Below are 22,050 nucleotides of genomic sequence, written 5' to 3'. Positions count from 1 at the left end.
TCTTACTTGACTAGCACTGACGGGTTTGCTGTAATTCCTACCCCTGCAGTCCATTTTCTTTTTTTCTCTAAAAGATCTCTCTACATTGTAAACCCGACTGTTGTGGTTTGAACTGTCCCCAAGAGTTCATGTTTGGAAAACTCCATCTCCTGGGTCCTGTGTTGATGGCATTGGGAAGGAAGGCCTTTGAGCAATGACTAAGATTATGAACATGCGATGTGAAGGCCCTGACCAGGTGTCAGACTGGTGACAATTAGACTTCTCAGAGTGCTGAACTGGCTTCTGTTGTCTGTAATTTATCCATTTGGTGGCCTTTGGTTGTAGAAACATAAAATGGAACAGGCTGACATGACCCAAAACATTCTCTTTCTTTTTTTTTCAGACTCTGGAATTCTGTCTCTTTGCCTTATAAGTGAACCCAAACTTCTTGATTTGGACCATAATGTCAATCTTCATTCATGCTTGCTCTTTCCACTTCGTTCATTCACACTCATTCGTTTATTCATTATGTTAGGACTTCGGTTTATTGCTGGTGGTTTGTTCGTTTTTGTTTGTTTGTTTTGAAACAGTCTAAATATCCATCCCAGCCTGGTTTCAAACTTGTAGTGATCTTCCTGCTCTGTCTCCTGAGTTCTAGGATTACAGGTTCACACCATGATGCTGATCATTTTTCCCCCTTAACTTTCAAAAACATTTGTTTTTCAAAATGTTTTGTTTGTTTTTAAAATTTTAAATCTCATGATAAAGGCATCATTTGAACTTGTGATGATCCTCCTGTCTCAGCCTTTTAAGTGCTTGGATATCAGTGGCCATCACAGCCTATTCTTTGATTTACACATGGGATCCCCAGCCTCTCTGGATTTCTGCATCCAGAAACAAGTTTCTCAGTGCAGACACTGTTTTACGTGGGAAGTCTCTGATTCCCTCATTGGTTCCATTCTTCCCCTGTGACCCTGCTCTCCAGAGCAGGTCAATTCTTAGGACAAATGTCAATGACTGTATTTCTAATTAGCAGTTTGTTCAGCCTTCAATTGCTCTGTATTAAATATGATTCCCCATCTCTGGACACCCTGATTGACAGGAAACATTATAGATATTTGGTGTATGTGTGGAGGGTGGTAGACCAACCAAAGACTTTCTCAGAGGTTCTGTTGCAAAGATAACACAAACTTTAGTTTTGTGTCCTTGTTTAGGGGTGAACCCAGCAAGGGCAGTCTGAGGCTGGAAACAGTACCTTCAGGGTTTTTTTTTTTTTTTTTTTTTTTTAGCTATTTCAGACAGAATGCTTTCCTTAATGTAATTTTTTTTTTTGTGAGTTCATTATTATGTGTGAAGAGAACTGATAGTTGTATGTTGATTTTGTATCTTACAAATTTACTTATATTTTTAGGTCTGAATTGTTTCTGGTAGAGGATCAAAGATCTTTTAATTATACAGCATGTCATTCACAAATAGGAATAATTTGACTTTTTCCTTTTCTATTTTTTATCCCTTGTACTTGAGCACTACATTGACCAAGAGAGGTGAAAGTGGGCATTCTTGTATAATTCTTGAAGAATTCTATAGAAATTGATTTTAGTTTTCCTCGTGTAGGACACTGTTGGCTATACGTTTATTGTACATGGTGTTTATTACTTTGAAGTATGTTCCATCCATTTATCCAGCACTTTGGCCATAAAAGCGTGTTGAGCCTTAGCAAATGTTTCTTCTGCACTTGTCTAGAAGACCATGTGATCTCTTCCCTAAGTTTATTGATGTCTTGATCAAGACAATTCTTGTAAAGGCAAACATTTAATTGGGGCTGGCTTACAGTTTCAGAGGTTCAGTCTATTATCATTATGATAGGAAGCATGGCATTGTGCAGGCAGACTTGGTGCTAGAAGAGCCAAGAGCTCTACATCTTGAACTGAAGGCAGCCAGGAGGAGACTTGGTTTCACACTAGGCAGAACTTGAGCATAGAACCTTAAAGCCCTCCCCTACAGTGATGCACTTCCTCCAACAAGGCCACACCCACTCCAACAAGGCCACACCTCCTAATAGTAGCACTTCTTATAGGCCAACCATATTCAAACCAACACAGTTAGTGTGGGAAGCCACTGTATTCGCCATTACAAGATGGCGCCCAGCCCGAAGGGAGGGTGGCCAGTTTTGAGATAAACAACCTAAGTGCACATGCACGCCTGCCTGTTTTTGCTGAATCATGGTGACTCTGAGTATGCTAATTAGGGCACACAGAATGCACCAATCAGGTGGCGGCACAGTCCTCCTAAGCATATATAAGGAGGGCTGGTTTCTGGGCTCCGGGTCTTTCGCTACTTCAATCAAGCCCGCAATAAATGCCTGTAGAAGGATCCTGTTGTGACGCGTCTTCCTTGCCGGCGAGATAGGCGATCACTACAGTTAGTAATGGCTCTATTGGAGTTACTTATACTCTGGCTTCAATTTTGGTAAGTTGCATGCATTTAGAAATTCATGCACAAGAATGACAAAGTTTATCTACCCCTTTGAACTTTTGTTTTTGTTTGTTTTTCAAGACAGGGTTTGTCTACGATAGCCCTGGTTGTCCTGGACTTGCTTTGTAAACCAGGTTGGCCTCCTAACTCAAAGAAATCAGCCTCTCTCTGCCTCCCAAGTGCTGGGAGCCCAGCACCCCTTGTGAACATTTTAAGTGTATAGCTCCAAAGAGTCAGGCTCCTAGATACAAATATGTAATAAGATGGCATGGGGACAGATCTTTAGCTTTGAAGGGTGAAAAGGGTTCTGGAGATGGAGTGTGCAGGAGTGTGAAAATGCTGCACCTCCTCTAGGTCCTGAGAACTGTCGGTCAACATTGATATCCTGTTTTAGATACATACTTGCTTTCTTTAGCTTTCCAGACAGAAGAGGGGAGGAATCTCCTCACCCTGGATCTGCTTGTCTTCCCCACTGATTGAGAATCAACAGAGTTCAACACAGCTGGGTAAGCTAAGGCTTCCCAGAGCATGTGCTTTCCTCATGATGCCTCAAGCAAGGATGGTAAACATAACAAATGAAATGTGCTTACTAGGGTCAGAATGACTGTGGCCAGAGTTTGATTATATCTGCTCTCTTCTGTGGTCCCTGAATCTATACAACACACTTCCCACAACCATCTTAACGTCATTTACAAAAGGAAATTCTCATGGTGAAGAGTAAGTAAACCAGCTCACATAGTTTTAATTGATCTTTAGAACTTTACTTAAATGTAAAGTTTTCTTTCATTCTGAAGTTTTCTGGTAACTCTGGAACACACATAGTCATATGCAACCTTGGGAAGACACATAAGCAGGACTCCTTCAAGTAACCCACTCTCCTGCTTTGGGACTGTGGACTGTCCTTTCCCTGTGTAACTTCCTGTCTAAATATTTACTCCATTAACGTTGACTCACTCTGGCTCATCTTGAACCTCTTTCCTATGGCACAGTCATGGATCTGGGTACCTTGAGGGGATGTCCTGAAGGGCCTAGGAAAATGTTAGTGACAGGTGGCCATGTCTTCTTAATGCCACTGTCTTTCCCTCACATCTCCCTTGTACTTCTGACTGGTGGGAGGTCCCTTTTCTGGTTGTCCAGCTAGTGGCCAGGCCCCCACATACAGACTGCTGGCATGGGGAAACAGAATAAAAGGAGGAAGCAGACTGCCCCTTTCTCTGGCTACAGCTCAGCCTGGTCCCCACTGCTTGACAGAGGCCACTGAACTTGCTCTTTGCCTGTCTTGCTGTCTCTCAGCCCTTTTATCCAGTTCAAACCAGTCCTGTGCTTCTGCAGATTGGTTCCCATTGCAACACAGCTCTGTCTGCTCCCTGCCACACTTCCTGTGAGCTCACCAGTATCTTATATCTTATGAGCAGCCTCAGGGCCTCTGTGCATCTGTTCCAGCCCTTTGTCCTACTTCTTCAGAGCTTTCTTTAAACTCTGAGACTTCTTAAATTTTTTTCCCTCTTTTTTATTATAGATACTGCATATTTACATTTGAGATGTTATCTCTTTACCCCGCCCTGCTACTCTCCCCTTTCCTCCTCCATTTGCCTTCACAAAGGTGTACTCCCTTCTGATCCCCCTCTCCACAGCATTGCCTTGGCATTCCCCTACATTGGGAAAACATGCCCTCTCTGGAACAAAAGCCTCTTCTCACACTGATGTCAGACACTGCTATCTTCAGCTACATAAGTAACTGGATCAATAGGTCTCTCAATGTGTGCACAAAGGTTGGTGTTTTACTCCATGAGAGTTTTAGAGGGTTTGTTTAGTTGATAATATTATCTTCCCATGTGGTTCTAGCACCTTTCAGCGGCTTAGGTCTTTTCTTTAGCAACCTCATTGAGATCCTGGAGTTCAGAACGATGGTTAGCTGCAAGCATGCTCAGCTGTATCTATATGACTCTAGCATAGTCCCTGAGGGGGCATCTCTGTCTGGTTCCTGCCAGTAAGCTAACCCCTTTTTGGGATCAGCTATGGTGCTTGGATTAGGTGACTGCATATGTGGTGGAGCCACAGGTGAGGTGGCTTCTGAATGATCTTTTCTTCAGTCCCTGTTTCTCTATTTGACCTTGTATTTCCTCCCATAAGAGTTTTATTTTCTTTTCTAAGAAGGACTGAGGCATCCCCATTTTGGCCTTCCTTGTTTTTGAGCTTCATAAAGTCTGTGAATTTTTTCCTGGGTATTGGGTATTCAGAGATTTCTGGGGATAATATCTGCTTATCAGTGAGTGCATACCATGTATGTTCTTTGTGACTGGGTTACCTCACTCAGGATGATAGTCTCTAGTGCCTACGAATTTCATGAAGTCATTATTTCTAATAGCTGAGTAGTACTTCATTGTGCAAATGTAGCACCTTTTCTTATTCCATTCATCTGTTGATGGACATCTGGGTTCTTTCTAGCTTCTGGCTATTATAAATAAGGCTATAAACATGGTGGAGCATGTGTCCTTGTTATATATTAGAGCATCTTTGTGGTATATACCCAGGAGTGGAATAGCTGGGTTTTCAGATAGTACTATGTTCAGTTTTCTGATGAACTGCCAAATTGATTTCCAGAGTGCTTGTATCAGCTTACAACCCCACCAACAGTGGAGGAGTGTTCTTCTTTCTCCACATCCTCGCCAGCATCTGCTGTCACCTGAGGTTTTGATCTTAGCAATTGTAATTTGTGTGAGGTGGAATCTCAGGGTTGTTTTGATTTGCATTTTCCTGATTATTAGGGATGCTGAACATTTTTAGGTGCTTCTCAGCTATTCAATGTTCCGCACCTGAGAATTCTTTGTTTAGCTCTGTACCCCATTTTTAAATAGGATTATTTAATTCTCTATAGTCTAGCTTTCAAATTCTTTGTATATATTGGATACTAGCTCTCTATCAGATGTAGAATTGGTAAAGATCCTTTCCCAATCTGCAGTCTGCCATTTTTTCTTCTTAACAGTGTCCTTAGCTTACAGAAGCTTTGCAATTTCATGAGGTCCCATTTGTCGATTCTTGATCTTAGAGCATAAGCCATTGGTGTTCTGTTTAGGAATTTTTCCCCTGTGCCTAGGTGTTTTAAGCTCTTCCTCACTTTCTCTTCTCATAGTTTCAGTGTACCTGGTTTTATGTGGAGAGCTTTGTACAAGGAGATAGGAAAGGATTGATTTGCATTCTTCTGCATGCTGACTACCAGTTGAACCAACACCATTTGTTGAAGAGGCTGTCCTTTTTCCATGGAATGTTTTTAGCTCCTTTGTCAAAGATCAAGTGACCATAGATGTGGGGTTCATTTCTGAGTCTTCAATTCTGTTCCATTGTTCTGCCCATCTCTTTGTACCAATACTATTCAGTTTTTATCACAATTGCTTTGTAATATAGATTGAGATCAGGGATGGTGATTCCCCCAGAAGTGTTTTTATTATTGAGAATAGATTTCACTATTCTAGTTTTTTTGTTATTCTAGATGAATTTGCAAATTGCTTTTTCCAACTCTATGAAGAATTGAGTTGGAATTTTGATGGGGATTGCATTGAATCTGTGGATTATTTTTGGTAAGATGGCCATTTTTACAATGTTGATCCGGCCAATCCATGAGCATGAGAGATCTTTCCATCTTCTGAGATCTTCAACTTCCTTCTTCACAGTCTTGATGTTCTTGTGATACCGATCCTTCACTTGCTTGGTTAGGGGTCACCCCAAGGTATTTTATAGTTTTTGTGACTATTATGAAGGGTATCAATTCCCCAATTTCTTTCTCAGCCTGTTTATCCATTGCATAGAGGAAGGCGGTTGATTTGTTTGAGTTAATTTTATATCTAGCTACTTTGCTGAAGTTGTTTATCAGCTGTAAAAGTTCTCTGGGGGAATTTTTGGAGTCACTTAAATATACTATTATATCATTTGCAAATAGTGATATTTTGACTTATTTCTTTCCAATGTGAATCCCTTTGACTTCTTTTTGTTGTCTAATTGCTCTGGCCAGGACTTCAAGTACTATATTAACTAGGTAGGGGGACAGTAGGCAGCCTTGTCTAGTCCTTGATTTTAGTGGGATTGCTTCAAGTTTCCCACCATTTACTTTGATGTTGGCTACTGGTTTGCTGTATATTGCTTTTATTATGTTTAGGTTTGGGTCTTGGATTTCTGATCTTTCTAAGACTTTTATCATGAAGGGTGTTGAATTTTGTTGAATGCTTTCTCAGCATCTAGTGAGAGAATCATGTGATTTTTTTCTTTGAGTTTGTTTATATGGTGGATTACGTTGATGGATTTAGTATGTTGAACCATCCCTGCATCCCAGGGATAAAGCCTACTTGTACATGGTGGATAATTGTCTTGATGCCTTCTTGGATTTGGTTTGGAAGAATTTTATTGAGTATTTTGAATCGATGTTCATGAAAGAAATTGGTCTGAAGTTCTCTTTCTTTGTAGGGTCTTTGTGTGGTTTAGGTGTGGCTTCAAGGAATGAGTAGGGTAGTGTTCCTTCTGTTTCTATTTTGTGGAACAGTTTGGAAAGTATAGGTATTAGCTCTTCTATTAAAGTCTGATAGGATTCTCCATGAAATCAATCTGCTCCTGAGCATTTTTTGGTTGGGAGGCTTTTGATGACTGCTTCTATTTCTTTAGGTGTTATGGGATGGTTTAGATGGTTTATCTGATTCTCATTTAACTTTGTTATCTGGTATCTCTCTAGAAATTTTTCCATTTTCTCAAGATTTTCCAGTTTTGTTGAGTATAGGCTTTTTAGTAGGATCTGATGGTTTCTAGAATTTTCTCAGTTTCTGTTGTTATGTCTCCCCTTTCATTTCTGATTTGTTAATTTGGATACTCTCTCTTTGCCCTCTGGCTAAGGGTTTATCAATCTTGTTAATTTTCTCAAAAAAAAAAAAAAAAAAGAAAGAAAAGAGAAAGAAAAAAAAAGCTCTTGGTTTTGTTGATTCTTTGTATGTTATTTTTTTTTTTTTTTGTCTCTATTTGGCTGATTTCTTCTTTGAGTTTGATTATTTCCTCCTGTCTACTCCTCTTGTGTGTATCTGCTTCTTTTTGTTCTAGAGCTTTCAACTGTGCTGTCAAATTGTTAGTATATGCTCTCTTCAGTTTCTTTTTGGAGGCACTCAGAGCTATGAGTTTTCCTCTCATACTGCTTTCATTGCATCTCATAAGTTTGGGTATGTAGTGGTGTCATTTTCATCAAATTCTAAAAAATCCTTGGTTTCTTTCTTTATTTCTTCCTTGACCATGTTATCATTGAGCAGAGCATTGTTCAGCTTTCACATGTATGTGGGCATTTTGTTGCTTTTTTTGTTATTAAAGACAAGCCTTAGTCCATGGTGATCTGATAGAATGCATGGGAGCATTTCGATCTTCTTGTATCTGTTGAGGCCTGTTTTGTGACTGACTATATGGGCAATTTTGGAGAAGGTACTTTGAGGTGCTGAGGAGAAGGTATATTCTTTTGTTTTTGGGTGAAATGTCCTGTAGATGTCTGTTAATTCCAGTTGGTTCATAACCTCTGCTAGTTTTGCTGTGTCTCTGTTCATTTTCTGCTTCCATGAAGTCTCCCACTATCATTGTGTGCGGTGTAATATATCCTTTGAACTTTAGCAGAATTTTTTTTATATAAATGTTTGTGCCCTTGTATTTGGAGCATAGATGTTCAAGATTGAGAGTTCTTCTTGATAGATTTTTTTCCTGTGATGAGTAAAAAGTGTCTTTCCTTATCTTTTTTGATAACTTTTGGTTGAAAATCTATTTTATTTGATATTAGAATAGCTACTCCAGCTTGTTTCCTGGGCCCATTTTCTTCTTCTTTAATTCTTAATTATTCTGTAGCCACTACAGATATACATTACTTGTGTTAGACACTGTGACCATGACAGTGCTTTTAAAAGAGGCATTTAAATGGGGGCGTGCTTACAGTTTCAGAGGATTAGTTTATTAACATTATGGCATGCAGTATGGTAACAGAAAGAGTGGAGTTGATGTGAACTTTGTAATCTCAAAATTCACTCGTGTGACACACATTTTTCAACAAGGCCATAGCTCTTAATCTTTTTCAGGCGTTCAGAAAGTTCCACTCTCTTGTGACTAAGCTTTTATATATAGGAGTTTATTGTGGCAGTTTTTATTCAAACCTCCACATTAATACCTAAATTAATAATAAAAAAATGTTTGCCAGATACCATATATCAAGAGAAAGTGGGACAGTTAGGCAAAGGGTAGTCAACGACACTCAAATATAGCTTGTAAATTTACTATTATTAAGAAATATGACATTGTAGGAAACATAAATGAGACTGTTTTTGGCATAGCACACTCCTGACACGGTGTCAGGAAAGCCGTATCATTCACTGTTCTGTGTCACACAGTCATTTGTCATTGCTTGGGGATGCTACAGGGTGAGGAGTTAACTGACCCAGGGTGAAACCCCTCTTGGTTACTACTGGGAGAAGTAATTCCTCTGGGCGGTGGTCAACCTGTGCCTGGGAAACACCCTGCCGTTCTATTTCAACATTAGGCATCTGGGCAACAGCCTCTCTTGCCTCCCTTCACCTGAGCACTACTTGCTCTTGGGACAAATGACACAGCCATAATGACAGATTTTTCAGGAATCTAACCAAAACTTTTGTTACCAAGAACAAAACTAAAGATAGTTTCTAGGAAGTGAAAAGGTGCCATTGAAGGTCAGAGTGGGTCCCATACTAACCCTGAAAGCTTTTGCTGCACACTAGTTGATCTTTGGGGTAAAATCCCTCCTGCTGTATTCTCAGGTGGCCACAAAAATACATACAATCCCTTGAGACAACATCATATGAAGAACTTTGTAAATGGAAAACTGGCTGTCCTCAGATGAATGGTGGTAAAAGTTATAGAGAATATGTATTTATGATAGTTGTAACTCTCTTGTGAATGGAGGTGGTGATTTTTCTCCAGAAACTTGAAGTACTAAAATTTATGTGACGAAGAATTTACTAATAATTTTGCTTAGGAAATACTAAGGCACACAAAGTAGAATTTAGCTAACATAGTGCTACCTCTAATGTTACTGGAGGTAAGTAGTGGACATGCCAGGTTGCACGTTGACCTGTGACCCTGCTCCCAAGTTATTTCTGATTGGAAAATAGAGGGCTGGGCAATTGGAGTTGAGAGCAGCCCAGATGAAACATAGTAAGTAATAACTCAGGGTTATCCATAAGAAAGTAGATTCTAACAGCATAGAGGGTAGGCAGCTGCCTAGCTTTTGTACTGTTTATGGCTTACTGTAAATATAAATGCTCTCTGTGTGTGTTTTTTATCTGGGAGCTAAATGGTCGAAGGCAGGGTAGAACCCCTAGGTGAGGATTAAAATTTTCTACAACACCTCATAGTCACAGTTACATATTTTCTAAAAACAATTACCACAAAAATTCTTCAAAAACAAATTAAAATCATTACACAAAATGAAATTACAACAGAATTATTGATTACACATTTGTCTTTTGAAACTTATATCTAATTCAACATTTCCCATCTATCTTTTTCTCCACACATTCATCGTAACCCCAAAGCAATAATTCGTTTGTCATTGATTAACAACGTTTAAACAAGCCAGTCTAGAAGCAAGTTATTTTTCTTTGCTTAACTGACAATTTTTATTTACCAAGAAACAGATCAGCATCTGTCTTACGTCTTCTTTTTGAAGGCTTGTTCAGGCGAATTGGCTAACCATCCAGTCTTTATTCTTATATTTATTCTTTATTCATAAACCTGTCTCTTTATGATGTACATCAAAACCTACAGCAACATCCATAGGTCACAAGATCCAGGATTTTGGACCCAAACTAGAATGAGTGTTTTCTTTGATCATTAATTTGTCCCGAGCCCATTTTTTTCTTCTAAGTATAATTATGTACTTGCAATGCATGATGACTCACTCTCCTCCTTTTGTAACTTATGCAGCTCTTACTACAAGGGAGGGGTCACATTCAATTCTTAATTCTACTTTATTGTAACTTAAGCCATCTCCTTAAATGTTTTATAAACCTTAAGTTTCCCAAAATATTTAAATTAAATCAGCAATTCTATAAAGTAATTATTTCATCTAAACAATATTAGTTTGTAAAAGTTCATTTTCTTATTGATCTGCAGGAAAGTTGCTCAATACAGCAAGCTGTCTCCCAAGAAGCTCATTTGCCCACGGAAGCTCTCTCTGAATGGCATCTGCCAACCTGTGCTCTTATTAGAAACATAATTCTGGCAGGTGAGCAAGATGACCCTGGGTAACAGCTATGGGGAAAAAACAGTGCTGGTGAACTTAAGAAATATTCTAAGTATGGCTGCCTTTACTTTGTAAATGACATGTCCAAATCACTAGAGTTACAATATCATTAAATCTGCTTAAATTGTGCAAAGTATGATCTAGGGCAAGGACCTAAAAGAGATTTAAGGATGGCAGTGTATGTGGATATAAATTAGTAAAATCTTCTATTTGAACCTGAATCTTCTTCAGGCCCGAGACACAGCTGGCCATATGCTTTTTGAGTAGAGTTATTTCTGTATTAATTTCCAGGTGTGCAGAGTAATGTCTTACCGGGAAGGCATTAGTTCTCTAACAGTGGCAGCCTGAGACTCTGGAGTTATGGCAGAATGAACAAGTTCAAGAGAAGTCTTGAAAGGTCTTGAAGTGTTAATTTTTCCGGAAGGAGAGTTTCTCAAAGGACTGCTCACTGCCCACTCAGGTGAGTTGAAGAAAGCCAGGACTAGCTCAAAGACGTGTGAAATATTAATAGAAACACCAGACCTTCAGAGAACTTTCAGTCGTGGAAAACAATGGACCCAAAATTTGTGTTCATGTAATAAGTGAGCTCCTACTATGGGTTAGGTCTTACTATGGGTTAGGTCCTAGAGGAGGGGCACTTTACAGCAGTCTGGATCTCAGGGAAGATTAGAAGGCAAACGTTGATATAATATTCTCTCAACTAATGTGAAGTCACTGTGGGGCAAAGTCCCTGGGGGAAGCACAGATCAGTGAGGGGAACAGAGAAGGGATCAGGTGAGGCAGCTTCTCTAGCCTGAGGCTGTCTGGTGCAATCTGTGGCTCATGTGGGACTGCCTCTTCCCAGGGATGCTCATTGTGAGTGGTGAGGCTGGGTTACTGCAATTGCTGTGCTTATAAAAATGGCATCCTAGATCTAGAAAGTACTTTGGTTGTCTTCCAGTCTATTATTCAACCTTTCCTGCCCTGGAAACACCCCTAACTGGCTACTGATGCATCATTTTCAGATACAGTAAATAAAGATCAACTGGGTTATTTCCATCTCATGGGTCTGTGCCTGTGGATCCAACCAACCAGAGATTAAAAAAAAATTGTAAAAATCAAAATCAAGCCTGTACTAAACATGTACATACTTTTTTCTGTTCATTAGTCCCTAACCAATAAAGTCTATTGAGTATTTGCACAATCTCTCTCTCATACTGTGGGGCTCTAAAGACTCAGAAATGGCTAAAGTCAGACTCAGGGACTTTCCAGTCATCCCAAGGTTGTGAGATCTTGTCTCTTCTTGACAAATAAAAACAATGGCCCAGAGTAATTCTCAGAAAAACCACAGAATATACTGACTGATAGCCACCTGGCCCTCTAGAAAGCCCTAGATAGGGTCCCGACGCATGTCATAATTAGCTCAAGCTCTAATCACCCAATTCTGAGAAAAAAAAAAACAAGGATGAAAACCCACAGAATTTGCTGGCTGATAGCCACAAGGTCTCATGGAAAAGACCCAAATATATATCATCGTCAGCTTAAACCCACTTATCCAATGAATCCAAAGGTCACTGTAACCCACCAATGCAATGTCACCACCCCAAGATGTTGCTAAAATCTGCTCTCAGTACTGTATAAAAATTGTGTACTTTGAAACCTCAGGGTAGTCTCTGTTCCACTTGCAGAACGACCCCAGTACAGTGGACTCATCAATTAAACCTCTTGCCTATTGCATCCATTCTCAGTTTGTGTCTCTGTGGGAGTGGACACCCCATCATTGGGCCATGTAGGTCCAACAATACCTTATATATAAATATAACATATAATACTATGTATAATACCATATATACATATGATATCACACACACACACACACACACACACACACACACACACACACACACACACACAGAGTATTATAGCCAACACACAAACTATTTAAGGTACATAGGATGATTTGGGTAGGTCCCATGAAAATACCCTGCCATTTTCTTCATTAATACTACACTAAGAAATATAAAAGAGTAGTGTTACTCTTAAATCAGTTTAGAGCCAGAGTCAGGCCAAATCTGAATTATCCACTTCTTTGCCTATGTCTTCTTTCTTTTGTATGTCATCTGTGGTCTATGGGCTATTGTCTGGTGTGTGTGTGTGTGTGTGTGTGTGTGTGTGTGTGTGTGTGATGTCTGTTCCTCTTGTCTTTAACAAAAGGCTTTGCTCTGTATTTTTTGTATGAAACAGGAAACATGGTATGGAAAGGAATGAAGTTTTTTTTTTTTTTTTTTTTTTTTTTTGTTTTTTTCAAAATCTTTTAACGGATTTTACAAGGAAAGAATTACTTTACTAACCCCAGCTGACCAAAAATAGTTGTCAAAACCTCATCCTATATTCACATTACTGTTTCTAACATTAACAGGATATTTGTAGTTTTGTTTTGTTTTTTTAAGGTTGCTTAAAACGTGTCAGTGCTTTCAGGCCCCCAGTAAGAGAGTATCCAGATCTGCCCGGAAAGGCTGTGCTTGCTGACCAGACACCCAGGCGCTCTGCCACCTGGACCAGCAGATAACCTGAGGCACAGACCTAGTGAGGCTGTGTAGTGAGTGCCCAGAGCACAGAGAGTGCTTGTCAGTGGTGCCTGAACCTGTGTCAGAGAGAATCGTGATCTGTCTGGGGAAGGTGGTTCTGGAAGATCACCTCCACAGGCGCTTTTACACCTGGACCAGAGGTGAGCCTGACACATAGGCCCAGGTAGCAGAGAGTGCTGTACTTGCTGGAAAAGGGTCCTTTTTGGCCTGGAGAAAGAGCCAGGTCCCCACCACTAAGTACTCACGACCAGTGGGCAAAGGGCTGAGCTCCCAGAGCAGCCTCACAAGAGCTCCCACACCTGAGCCCACAAAGACAACTGAGTACCTGCCTCCAGAACTCACTGCTAACCCTCAAAAAGCAGAACACTCAGAAGCAATTTTCTTCCTGAGCCAACTGGCCCTCAGATCCACAGGAGAGACAGGTTCCAGTAGCTGACAACAAGACCACATATAACCACAGATAACAAGATAGCATGGGAAAGCTAAGAACTTAAGCAATGGAAACCAAGACAACCTGACAAAATCAGAACACAGCTCTCCCATCATGGCAAGTGGCAGATTGCCAAACACTCCAGAAAAACAAGACTCAGACTTAAAATCATACTTCACGATGATGATGGAGAACTCATTTAAAGAATTACAAGAGAACACACAGAAACAAATGAAAGCTTTTAAAGAGGAAACACAAAAAAAAAAAAAAAAAAAAAAAAAAAAAGGGCAGGAAAGTACAAGCAAAATGGGGAAGAAATTGAAAATGGAAATAGAAACAACAAAGAAAACACAAAAAGAGACAAGCCTGGAGATAGAAAACCTAAAAAAGAAACCAGGAGTCACAGATGCAAGCATCACTACAGACATGGAAGAGAGAATCTCAGGGGCTGAAGAAAACATTGAAAACATAGACAAAACAGTCAGAAAAGATGCAAAAACCAATAGGCTCCTAACCCAAAATGTCCAGGAGATCCAGGACACAATAAGAAGACCAAACCTAAGGATAATAGAAATAGAAGAGGGCAAAGAATATCAACTAAGAGCCACAGAAAATATCTTCAACAAAATCATAGAAAAAAACTTCCCTACCCTTAAAAATGAGATGATCATGAGCATAAAAGAAGCCTACAGAACTCCAAATAGATTGGACCAGAAATGAAATTGTTTCTGACACATAATAGTCAAAACACCAAGTGTTCAAAACAGAGAAAGAATACTAAAAGCAGTAAGGGAAAAAGGACATGTAACATATAAAGGCAGACCAATCAGAATTACACCCGACTTCTCAACAGAGACTATGAAAGCTAGAAGATCCTGGACAGACATCATGCAGACTCTAAGAGAACACAAATGTCAGCCCAGGCTACTACATTCAGCACAACACTCAGTCACCATAGACGGAGAGACCAAGATATTTTAGGACAAAACTAAATTTACACAATAACTTACCACAAATTCAGCCCTACAAAGAATAATAGATGGAAAACCCAACACAATTAGCAAACTACACGCTCGAAAAAGCAAGAAAATAACTAAGCAAAAAAAAAAAAAAAAAAAAAAAAAAAAAAAAAAAAAAAACCAAAAGAAGAAAGACACACAGACATAATTCTAGTTCTAACAGCAAAAAATAGCATGAAAAAAATCACTACTCCTTAATATGTTAACATAAATGGACTCAATTCCCCAATAAATAGATACAGACTGTCAGACTGGATACATAAACAGAATCTAGCATTTTGCTGCATACAGGAAACTCATCTCAGAGAGACACACTACCTCACAGTTAAAAGCAGGGAAAAATACCTTCCAAGCAAATGGCCCCAAGAAACAAGCTGGAGTAGCCATTCTAATATTGAATAAAGTAGACTTTCAATCAAAGGTTATCAAAAAAAGATAAGGAAGGACATTTTCTACTCAGTACAGGAAAATTTTATCAGGAAGAATTCTCAATCCGAAACATATATGCTCCAAATTCAAGAGTACCCATATTCATAAAAGAAACCCTAGTAAAGCTCAAAAAATACATTGCACCACACACAATAATAGTGGGAGCCTTCAACACCCCACTCTCATCAATGGACAGATCATGGAAGCAGAAACTGAACAAGGATGCAGTGAAACTAGCAGAGGTTATGAAGTAACTGGAATTAACAAACATCTATAGAACATTTCATCCTAAAAAAAAAAAAAAAGAATACACCTTCTTCTCAGCACCTCATGGCACCTTTTCCAAAATTGACCATATACTCAGTCACAAAACAAGCCTCAATAGATATAAGAAAATTGAAATACTCTCATGCATCCTATCAGATCACCATGGACTAAGGCTGGTCTTTAACAACAACAATAACAACAAAAGCCCACATACACATGTTAGGTGAACAATGCTCTACTGAAAGATAGCATGGTCAAAGAAGAAATAAATAAAGAAATTAAGGATTTTCCAGAATTTAATGAAAATGAAAACACAACATAACCAAACCTATGGGATGCAAGGAAAGCAGCACTGAGAGGAAAACTCATAGTTCTGAGTGCCTCCAAAAAGAAACTGGAGAAAGCATACATTAACAACTTGACAGCACAGTTGAAAGTCCTAGAACAAAAAGAAGCAGATACACCCAATAGGAGTAGACGTCAGGAAATAATCAAACTCAGAGCAGAAACCAATGAAGAAGAAACAAAAAGAACCATACAAAGAATCAATAAAACCTGGAGCTGGTTCTTTGAGAAAATTTACAAGATCAATAAATCCTTAGCCAAATTAAGTAGAGGGCAAAGAGAGAGTATTCAAATTAACATAATCACAAATGAAAAGGGAGACATAACAACAGAAACCAAGAAATTTAAATAAATTATCAGATCCTACTACAAAAGCCTATATTCAACAAAACTGGACAATCTGGAGAAAATGGGTAAATATCTAGACAGATACCAGGTACCAAAGTTAAATCAGGACCATATAAACCATCTGAACCATCTCATAACACCTAAAGAAATAGAAGCAGTCATCAAAATCCTCCCACACACAAAATAGCCCAGGACCAGATGGGTTCAGAGCAGAATTCTATCAGACATCTATTGTCAACCTAATACAAATACTCTCCAAACTATTCCACAAAATAGTCAGATAGACTACTACCCAACTCATTCTTTGAAGCCACAATAACTAATACCTAAACCACACAAAGACCCTACAAGGAAAGAGAACTTCAGATCAATCTGCCTTATGAACATTGATGCAAAAATACTCAAGAAAATTCTTGCAAACTGAATCCAAGAACATATCAAAATGATCATTCACCATGATCAAGTAGTGATCTTCATCCCTGGTATGCAGGGATGGTTTAATATATGGAAATCCATCAATTTAATTCACCATATAAACAAACTCAACAACAACAACAACAAACAACAAAAAAAAAAACCCCACATGATCATCTCACTAGATGCTGAGAAAGTATTTGACAAAATTCAACACTCCTTCATGTTAAAAATCTTGGAAAGAGCAGAAATCCAAGGCTCATACCAAAACATAATAAAAAGCAATATACAGCAAACCAATAGCCAACATCAAACAAAATGGTGAGAATCTTGAAGCAATCTCACTAAAATCAGGGACTAGACAAGGTTGCCCATTCTCTCCCTACCTATTCAACATAGTACAGGAAGTTCTGGCCAGAGCAATTAGACAGCAACAGGAAATCAAACGAATACAAATTGAAAAGCAAGAAGTAAAAAATATCACTATTTGCAGATGATATGATAGTATACTTAAGTGACCCCAAAAATTCCCCCAGAGAACTTTTACAGCTGATAAACAACTTCAGCAATGTGGCTGGATATAAAATTAATTCAAGCAAATCAGTAGCTTTCCTCTACTCAAAGGATAAATAGACTGAGAAAGAAATTAGGGAAAAGATACCCTTCATAATAGTCACAAAGACTATAAAATACCTTGGGGTGACCCTAACCAAGCAAGTGAAGGATCTGTATCACAAGAATATCAAGACTCTGAAGAAGGAAATTGAAGATCTCAGAAGATGGAAAGATCTCTTATACTCATGGATTGGCAGGATCAACATTGTAAAAATGGCTATCTTATCAAAAATAATCCACAGATTCAATGCAATCCCCATCAAAATTCCAACTCAATTCTTCATAGAGTTGGAAAAAGCAATTTGCAAATTCATCTGCAATAACAAAAAAACCTATAATATCAAAATCTATCCTCAACATCAAGAAATCTTCTGTGGGAATCGCCTTCCCTTACATCAAACTATATTATAAAGCAATTGTGTTAAAACCCGCATGGTACTGGTATAGAGATAGTCAGGTAGATCAATGCAACAGAATAAAAGATTCAGAAATGAACTCTCACACATATGGTCACTTGATTTTTGACAAAAGAGCTGAAAACCTTCAATGGAAAAAGGACAGCCTCTTCAACAACTGGCACTCAGCATGCAGAAGAATGAAAATAGATTCTTTCTTATCTCCTTGTACAAAGCTCAAGTGCAAGTGGATCAAAGATCTCCACATAAAACCAGGTACACTGAAACTATTAGAAGAAAAAGTAGGAAAAACCTTAGAACACATAGGCATAGGAGAAAATTTCCTGAACAGAACACCAATGGCTTGTGCTCTAAGATCAAGAATCAATAAATGGGAGTTTATGAGATTACAAAGTTTCTGTAAGGTCAAGGACACTGTTAAGAAAATAAAATGGCAACCAACAGATTGGGAAAAGATCTTTACCAATCCAACATTTGATAGAGGCCCAATATCCAACATATACAAAGAACTCAAGAAGTTAGTCTCCAGAGACTCAAACTATCCTATTAAAATTGGGGCACAGAGCTAAATAAAAAAAAATTGCAACTGAGGAATATCGAATGGCTGAGAAGCACCTAAGGAAATGCTTGACATCCCTAGTCTTCAGGGAAATGCAAATCAAAACAACCCTGAGATTCCACTTCACACCAGTCAGAATGGCTAAGATCAAAAACTCAGATGACAGCAGATGCTGGTGAGGATGTGGAGAAAGAGGAACACTTCTCCACTGCTGGTGGGATTGTAAGCTGGTACATGCACTCTGGGAATCGGTCTGGGGGTTCCTCAGAAAATTGGGCATAGTACTACCTGAAGATCCAGTTATTCCACTTCTGGGTATATACCCCAAAGGTACTCCAACATACAATAAGGACACATGCTCCACCATGTTCATTACAGTCTTATTTATAATAACAAGAAGCTCAAAAGAACCCAGGTGTCCTTTAGTAGATTAATGGATACAGAATTTGTGGTATATTTACACAATGTAGTACTACTCAGCTATTGAAATAATGACTTTATGAAATTGCTAGGAAAATGGATGTATCTAAAGAATATTATCCTGAGTGAGGTAACCCAATCACAAAAGAACAGACATAATATACAGTCACTGATAGTTGGACACTAGCCTCAGAACGTTCTGAATACCCAAGAAACCACTCACAGACCAAATTAAGCTTAAAAAAAAAAACCCCAAAAAACCAAAAGTGGAAGCCTCAGTCCTTCTAGAAAAAAAAAGTGTATAGCACCCTCTAAGAGTGGGGTAAACCTAGACCTTAAACCATTATCTCAAGAACTAAGAAGATAGCCTTGTTTCAATTTTTGGTAGTTAAAAATCTTTATGTTTAATCTTTACACACCAAAAATGTTTGACTATTCCCATGTTACATTTTGTTTTACATGTAGTTTATGATTTTTGTAAACAGTAAGATTTCAATGCATAATATCAAACCTTTAAAAAATCAAGTACTGACAAAAATATATTCATATATATTTACACTAAAATGCTTTTAATAATGTGTAAAGAAAACCCCAAAACAAAAAAGACAACCTGTCAGCTTCATTTCAGCAAATAACTACCCCAACACACACAGACACACACAGACACACACAGACACACACAGACACACACAGACACACACACACACACACACACACACACGCAAATGCACACACATACACCTAGTTACCGGGTCAGAGTCATTAGTTTAAAATTAAACGTATGTACTATGCACATGGGAAATCCAAAGATGTAAGGGCAACTACACTGCTTTTTTGTAGGCAGGCTAAACTTAAACAGGCTGGTTACATAGGCATATTATTAACTTGGTTTCAAGGTCTGGCAAAAGTCCTGTTTTTGAAAGCAAGGGGTGTTTTCTGAAAAACCTACTTGATTGGTCCCTATAAAAGATTTGGTAAACATGTTTTGATACCTATAGGGGCTTCTGAATCTGACATTTGGGGGATCTCAGGGGACAGTCTTTTACTAAGAGTTCTTAAGTCACAGGTTAGGAAGTTGGGGACAAGGAACTTTGTTGTATCCAAAGTCTCAGTAGGCAGAACTGAGTCCTTATTAATGCCCGAGGGGCAGAGACAATGAGCCCCGAGAACACAGAGGAGCCTATCAGCCTTCAAACTACCTTTCAGGAACACCAAGGAAAGGCAGCCTGGAGGGTGGGCCCTGGGCAACTGCACAAGGATCTGACAACCTCTTCTTTGCCTGTCCCTACACCAATTCCTGCCCATGTTCTCAGCTGGCAGTGGGTTCTGTAATCAGTTCTACGACTGGGGGTACTTACAGTTGATCTGCTTTGTTGCTTCAGTTGGGGGTACTTACGTTTGGCCTGCTTCGACGTATTTGAAGCCGAGAGAGAAATCCTTACACTCTTCACCAGAGAAGCACAACAGAGTTGTGTCTCCTCCCCCAGTCCTCCCAAAAACCAATGGTTAGAAAGTCACAAAGTCCTTTGGCTGCCACCTGGTGACGTCATATAGCAACTACACGGTGTAGGGGAAAGTTTTAATATCAGGAAACAGTCTGCAATTCTATTTTAAGGCTCTAGTCTTACTAAAATAAAAAAATAATTGGCATCATAGAAAATTAAAATATATGACTTTTAATGAATTTTTATTTACTTTTAAACCCTAAAAACTATATGAGGAGACATAAGGCAAGAAGAAGGAAAGGTCTAAATGGGGATATGGGTGGGTGGGAAGGGCAGAGGAGGTATAAGTCATACTAAGGCTGTTTGAAAAAGCCATGTATTTGGTAAGCATTCTAAATATTTATCCATCTATGTCCCTGTATTTAAAAGTTTAATTGGAGTCACCTTACACAGAGGATACTGCTTCTTTTGAGAGCCAAACCAGGTGTAGGACAGTACCTATGGAACCGAGCAAGAAGGGGGTGTCCTGGGAACTTCCAGAACATAGCAGGTGTCTGCCAGAGGCTGCATTTGATTAATCTCTGAGTCCACTGTCAATATCAGGCTGCAACAATAGGTGCTTAGTAAATTCTTTAGGAATGTGTTGGGGACAGGGCTGAATGACTCACTGTATGGTCTCTTTTAGGGGTGCCAAATATGGTTTGGGTTTGGATTGAACTTTTTGGTGAGATCTCTCCCTGCCACTCTTCCAAATTAAATGTAGCATCGGTTGAAGCCTTTGCTTTGCAGACTGTGGTTGATACAGGAAGTAAGGAAGACTCAGGGACCCACACACTGTCAAGCGGTTGCTGTCTGCTTGTCTCCACCTTTCCTTCTGCACAGATGGCAGGTTCTAGAAACTACTGGAATTAAGGTGATGAAAATGGCTTCAGGTCTTAGGGACAAATGTGTGAACAAAACTGCTGGAAAAGAACACGAATGTGTTGGTTAGGGTTCTCAAGAAAAATAGAACCAACAGAAAAGGGAGATTAAAATTATTTTTTTTGGGGGGGGCGGGGAGACTCTGGGAGGAACAAAGATGGAGGCAGATGTTTATGTTCCTCTCAGCGTAACTCTAGCTTGATGAGGTTATTATTATTTCTAAGGGTTTCTATGGGTCTTTTTATCTCATAGAGAAGGTCAGTTTGTATCTTTGTCCACTGGATGTAAGCTTATTGTGTAGATGGTTTGTGGATTGAGAATTTAATATATAAACCTGCTTGATGAACTAAATATATTATTTTTCATAGAATATATTTCGATTACATTCTCTTCTCTTCTCTGACTCCTCTTGTATCCTTCTCACCTTGCTGCCCATGCAACTTCATGATCTTTTCTTTTTTATAAAGAAAAAAAAAAAAAAAAAAAAAAAAAAAAAAAAAAAAACAGAAACAAACCTCTCAAAAATGAAGATAAAAACAGACAGGCAAACCAAAAAATAAAAAAATAAAAAAAAAAAATAAAAAAAGTAAGACAAAAAATACCAAAACCAAACAAAAAGCACAAACAAAGACCAGGGAGTCCATTTTTGTTGGCCAGCTCCTTCTCCTCTTGGGGCCTGCCCTGCCCTGGTATATGATTAATATACGCAAGTGATTCTCTGCTGGAGAAAACTTATTTTCCCTTATTCAGCAGTTACAATTGTAAATAGCTTCTTGGTTTGGGGTGAAAGTTTGTGTGTATTTCCCCCTTCTCAGTGCTGGCATGTTATCTGGTTCAAATATGTGCAGGTTTTGGCATGTTGCCCCAATCTCTGTTTCTTCATGTGTGCATCAACACAGTTTCATCTGGAAGATGCAGTTCTTGGAGTTATCCACCACCTCTGGCTCTTACAGTGTTTCTGTCTTCTCTTCACTTAGATGAGTGGTTTTCAACCTGATGATACAAACCCCTTGGGAGTTGCCTATCGGATATCCTGCATTTCAGATATTTACATTATGATCTACAACAGTAGCAAAATTACAGTTATAAAGTAAAAACAAAATAATTTTATACTTGG

The 22,050-nt window shown here is 38.9% G+C and overlaps 1 protein-coding gene across 1 annotated transcript in view; it reads right to left on the bottom strand.

Moving 5' to 3' along the window:
* The window catches only part of LOC308432859 (enoyl-CoA delta isomerase 2), a 33,283-nt gene extending 13,238 nt beyond the window's left edge, over positions 1–20,045 (bottom strand). The window contains exon 1 of the mRNA XM_080932702.1: positions 19,964–20,045. The gene's annotated coding sequence lies outside the window, so the exon portion shown is untranslated. The remainder of the gene's footprint in view (positions 1–19,963) is intronic.
* Between the last annotated feature and the right edge of the window lie 2,005 nt (positions 20,046–22,050).

Source organism: Micromys minutus (assembly GCF_963924665.1).
Source record: "Micromys minutus genome assembly, chromosome: 1".
Classification (NCBI taxonomy): Eukaryota; Metazoa; Chordata; class Mammalia; order Rodentia; family Muridae; genus Micromys; species Micromys minutus.
This window is presented reverse-complemented; position numbering and strand designations above follow the sequence as displayed.